Raw genomic sequence first — 6,000 nt, forward strand, 5'->3', positions numbered from 1 at the left:
AAGGACAGGTAAGCTCATCAATGAGCACACCTTTTTCTCAGACAAAATAGCTACATTCTTCAGTCACTCATCCGTCTGGCATTACTGGACCAACCCCCCCCCCCCCCCCGAACGTGGCTGGGAAAATGCGGAGAAAAGCAAATGTCATTTTCCAGTCAACCAAAGAATTTGTGGATGAAAATGACACAACATTCCAAAGCTGTCCACGCGTTTGTCTCTTCTAGAATGTCAAGTGGGTGGAGGAGAAGCAGCTGCTGCGTCAGAGCAATCAGCAGTTGGCCGAAAAGGTGACGGAAAGAAAGGCGCTGGGCGGAGTCGCTTGGCGTCACACCTGTCGGGAAGCCCCGCAGATGAGGTCTGACTGTCTTTTCAGGTCAGGCGGATGGAGGCGGAAGAAGCGCGTCTGAAAGAGCACATCCAGGATATCCGAGACCAAAACGAACTGCTTGAGTTCCGCATCCTGGAGCTGGAGGTGGGAAGACTCGCACAAGCGTGTTGAGGCCAGAGATGTGACGGACGGACGGACGGACGGACGGATGCATGCCTCTGCCTTTCAGGAGAGGGAGTGGCGCTCCCCCGTCTTGAAGTTTCTGCAAGTCCGTTTCCCAGACGGCCTCAGCCCTTTGCAGATCTACTGCGAGGCCGAGGGCGTGAGCGTAGGTAAGGCGTCCCTCGCAACCCTAACGTTAACCCGAGGTCCCAGAACACCTTACATTGCTCCTTGCGCCTTTCCCCCGGACATCGTCATCAGTGATCTGATGAAGAAGCTGGACATCCTGGGCTATAACGCCGTAAGTGTATGTCGAACTCCTTATGTTCGCACTCCACGAGACTCGGCGGCTCAAATGTGACTTTTGGAAGGCTTTGCGCTGAAAGAAGCTTGTTGATGCTGTGCCTTTGGGCTCTTGCAGAATCTCACCAACGAGGAGCAGGTGGTCGTGATTCACGCCAGGACCCTTCTCACCCTAGCCGAGAAGGTAACGCGCACGTCCACGCACGCTCTCGCATTCTGCTTATGTGACAGCAGCCTTTCCTCAGTGGTTAGAATACATCAAAGTGACCAAGTCAGCACTTCAACAGAAGATGTTGGACATTGAAAGTGAGAAGGTAGACAGACACGCGACATCAGCCAAGGGGAACTCCGGCAATGTGCCCCAACAATTCTGACCTTGAGCTGTGCTAGGATATGTTCTGCAAGCAGAAGGGCTACCTGGATGAAGAGTTGGACTTCAGGAAGTGTTCCATGGACCAGGCTCATAAGGTAAGCCGCCCTCAAATCTCCCGCCGGACCACTGATGGACGAGGATTGCGGCCCAGAGGATCCTGGAGCTGGAGGCCATGTTGTACGAGGCGCTACCGCAGCGGGACTGCCCCGCCACGGACGGCGAAAAAGCCAGCCACGCTGGCGTGAATGACGTGCTGACGGCGGATCAGAGAGAAGAGCTTAGGAGCGCCGTGGACCAATGGAAGCGAGCCCTGATGTGCGAGTTGAGGGAGCGCGACGCTTGCATCCTCCAAGAGAGAATGGATCTGCTGCACAGCGCGCAACAGGTAAGGGCCCAAAGCCAGCCCGGCACTTACTTGCACGCTTACTGGCTTTTGAATGCCACTTTCCATTTGTCCGTCCTAGAGGAACAAAGAGCTGAAAGAATTCATCGAAGCTCAGAAGAGACAAATCAAACAATTGGAGGAGAAGTTTCTGTTTCTCTTTCTATTCTTCTCCTTGGCCTTCATTCTGTGGCCCTAACACCAGCTGGTGAGTGAGCTCCAGCGGCACCGCACTCGACACCTCCGATACACTGCCAGCCGGTCTCAGACGTTGGCAGACGCTCCGATGCCAACGTATACCCCCCGCCACGGTGACAGAGGCACCGCGTCACACCGGCGCTCATCCAATCAGAAGGCAGGAAAAGCAAATTCACATGCAGGGCACTTTTGAACCAGAAGAGAGCGCCACAAAAAACGGTTGTTGCCCCAAACGCGCACTAAAAAGGGTCAGAATAACAAGAGTCCCACTGGCCAGCCGGGGCCACCCGTCCAGCTGTTTCTTCAGGGGGGAAAAAAATTGGAGTCACCGGTGAGTACATTTTGCATTTAGCTCTGCTTTTCTGCTTCTGTCTTCAAGTGTGTGGCATCCTGCGATCAAAGAGTCAGCCAACCCCAAAGCGGTTGACCTCAACGTCCCACCACCATGCCTACCAGAGCAGGTGACGTGATGCTTTGGACATCCTTCCGTCTCAGATGCCCAAAAGTACTCTTTGCCACATCTGCGGCAATACGGTGTCTTTTCAAAGGTGCAAATAAATCCAGCGTGGGCGGAACACGCACGTCTTCGGTTTTTCCCGCTTTGTTTGTGTGACAGCTGTTGTGAAAATTTTATACAAATAAAGTTGTATAGTACAGGTTTGGCCAAGCCGCAACTCCCGAACCGCATGCGGCTCTTTTATGTTCATATCAACATTTGTGTGTGTGTGTGTGTGTGTGTGTGGGGGGGGGGGAGTTGTGCGTGTTGGCTTCACTTGAGTTCAATTTGGTATTTTGGTCAAAAGCGCATGTGGTGAAATTCCACAAAGTAGGATGGGCAAACACATTTCTTTAAACTATGAGTGTCAATTGGGCTCTCGAAATGGCAGGGAAAAGATGCACAGCAAAACGAAAATACGTAGATGAACACAGGACGTTTTAATCAGAGTGGGAAAGTTTCTATTTTTTGTTGAACGTGATGGCAAACCATTCTGCCTGATATGTCAGACCTCAGCGCATTTCAAAGATTCAAATCTTCAGCGCCATGCACTTCAGCTCACTCCATGCTAACATTGATCAGGCGTCGAACCCGCATCATCATGCTTAAGAGGTGGCCATGCTAACCAGTGCGCCATTATGTCAACGCATAATAACTAAGTCTACTGGTCAAAACAGCGGTTACTATATGACGTCGCTACGTCGTGGTCACGTGACGCAGACAAGACGTCAATGGACGTGGGCAGAGTTAACTTGTTTAAAAGGGAGTAGGCAGAAGAAATATTTAATTTATTTAAATCTATTTTGAGTGCACACCATTATGCCAATGCATAACAACTGTAAATCTACTAAACAAAACAGCGGTTGCTATATGACATCTGCCACGTCGTGGTCACGTGACATACGTGACGTCGATGGGCGTAACTTTCGCCGGAATTCAAATCCGCGGGGAGAGTTAACTTGTTTAAAAGAGAGTGGGCAGAAGAATTATTTAATTTATTTAAATCTATTTGGTGTGTGCGCCATTATGTCAATGCATAACAACTGTAAGTCTACTAAACAAAACAGCGGTTGCTATATGACGTCTGCGACGTCGTGGTCACGTGACGCGGACGTGACGTCGACGCCTACTTTACATCCCACCGATCACAGGACCCCTCGGCTGCATAACCGTGCCCCCTTCCCAACCAATCGGATTTGCTATACGCGAAAATGACGCCAATGGAAAGAGCTTCCGCCCAAATTTAAATCCGTGGGCGTGGCTCGCAGCAGGAAGTAGGAAAATGGCGGCGATGTTGACAAAGACACAGCGGATGGTAACATACGACTAACAAGAGAAATATTTTTATTTTCTGCTTGCAACTGGACCGTCCAGAGCGTACACGGTAAGTACAACTCATCGTTTTTAAAAAGAAGTACTTTTGTTGCCCTGAAAAGCGAGTGAGCGTGGCGTTTGTGGGGGACGTCGAATTTCGACGATTCTTTCTGGTCAACGGTTGTAAATGATTGTGTTGATTAAAAAAGAAAACTTGATGTAACTCTACTTTTAACTGCCGTTTCAGATAGATTTGGAATTGCATCACATCCAATTTTGCCTAGAGCGTACACGGTAAGTAACACTCGTTGTGTTTAAGGAGATTTACGTTTGTAATAGCAGAAGTGTAGCCGCGTTGCGTTGTACGTGTGAATGTTGGTCCGGGCGAAATGTTAATGTTTAATTTCATTCCTTTAGGTTCCACGGTGTTTGTTGGCTGCAAGTTTTCCACTGCAAGAAGAGGCTCATATCATTGACCAGGAGCGAGCTACAATGGTGAGTAGCCATAACATTTATGTTAAACACTTCCTATTTCATGTCTAACAGTACTTGATTTAACAAATAACCATAAATAAATACAGTGTGGGCACTGAAGTTAACATATGTGATTATACTGCCTAATCTGTCACCGAGTAGATTGTTGCAAAGTAATATAAGATCCAAAGTTGTAATTCAGAATAGTTTTCAAAAGAAGGCCATTAGAATTATATACAAGTCTGATTACCCTGAACAAGCTATTAATTAAATCACAAATTCTTCAATTCAAAGATTTGGTAGATTATCAGACAAATAATGTCTAACAGTAATTGATTTAACACATCACGATAAGTAGATTGAGTGTGGGCACTCTCAAGTTAACATATGTGATTATACTGCCTAATCTGTTACAGAGTATGTTGTTGCCAAGTAATGTAGAATAGATCCAAAGTAGTAATCCAGAATAGTTTTGAAGAGGCCATTAGAATGATAAACAAATCTGATTACCTTGAACATAATAACAAGCTAAGTGTTTAATATGTCCTATGAAGTCAAAATTGGGCACCATCATGTGGTGAAATTTGGAATTGCATCACATCCAATTTTGCCTGGGAACAAACAGATTACATAAATCTTAGTTTTGAATAAGCCACTCCTTCTCAAACAAGTAAACTCTGCCCATTTTGCGCAGTAGATGTTCTGTTAATATCTAGTATTTATACAAAGTCATAATTTAAATTGCTTTCAACCTTCATTCATCGGTTCAACCAACATTACTCGCTCTTATTACCAACTTGTATTGATTTAACTAAGCGTTTAATACTTCCTATCAGGTCTCAAATCGAGATTTGGCAAAATACAATTTCAGCAAATCCAATTTTGCCAGGGAACAAAAATAGATTAAATAAACTAAATAAGTCCTCTTCCCATTAAATAAATCAGAAAAGTCTGTCTTGTAACCAGTCCTCTTCAAACAAGTAAAGTCTGCCCATTTTGTGCCGTAGATTTTGTGTCTATGCCTAGTATTTAAACAAAATCATAATTTAAACGACTTCTTTCCTTCATTCACTTTGGAAATTTGGAATTGCAGCAAATCGAATTTTGGCAGGGAACAAAAATAGATCAATTAAACTAAATAAGTCTTCTTCCCATTAAATAAATTAAAAAAGTCTGTCTTGTAACCAGTCCTTTTCAAACAAGTAAAGTCTGCCCATTTTGTGCCGTCGATTTTGTGTTAATGCCTAGTATTTATACAAAATTTATACCAGCTCAGTGGCCTAGTGGTAGAGTGTCCGCCCTGAGACTGGAAGGTTGTGGGTTCAAACCCTGGCCGGGTCATACCAAAGACTATAAAAATGGGACCCATTGCCTCCCTGCTTGGCACTCAGCATTAAGGGTTGGAATTGGGGGGTTAGATCACCAAATGATTCCCGGGCGCGGCACCGCTGCTGCCCACTGCTCCCTTCGGGGATGGGTTAAATGCAGAGACAAATTTCACCGCACCCAGTTGTGTGTGTGACAATCATTGGGACTTCAAATCATAATTTAAAGGACTTCATTCCTTCATTCACTTTGGAAATTTGGAATTGCAGCACATCAAATTTTGCCTGGGAAGAAAAGTAGATTAAATAAATTTAATAAGTCTTACTACTTCCCATTAAATAAATTAAATACGTCTTACTTGTTCCCACTCCTTTTCAAAACAGTAGTTTAAAACGAGGGCCCTTCACTCAATCTTTAACCTCAACCCCGCACGTTGTGTTGTATCTGTGAATGTTGGTTGTGGCCAAATGATAGTTTTCTTTCATTCGTTTAGGTTCCAAGAAAACGTGATGTAACTCTACTTTTAACTGCCGTTTCAGATAAGCGGGTATTACGTCGCAGTCATGTGCCGCGGATATGACGTAATTGCCCGAACCTCCGATTCAAATCTGTTGGCGCGATGGCCGTGAGCCACTGAGCAGCGA

This window comes from Syngnathus floridae, chromosome 17 (assembly GCF_059516105.1).
Source record: "Syngnathus floridae isolate MCC-2025c chromosome 17, RoL_Sflo_1.0, whole genome shotgun sequence".
NCBI lineage: Eukaryota > Metazoa > Chordata > Actinopteri > Syngnathiformes > Syngnathidae > Syngnathus > Syngnathus floridae.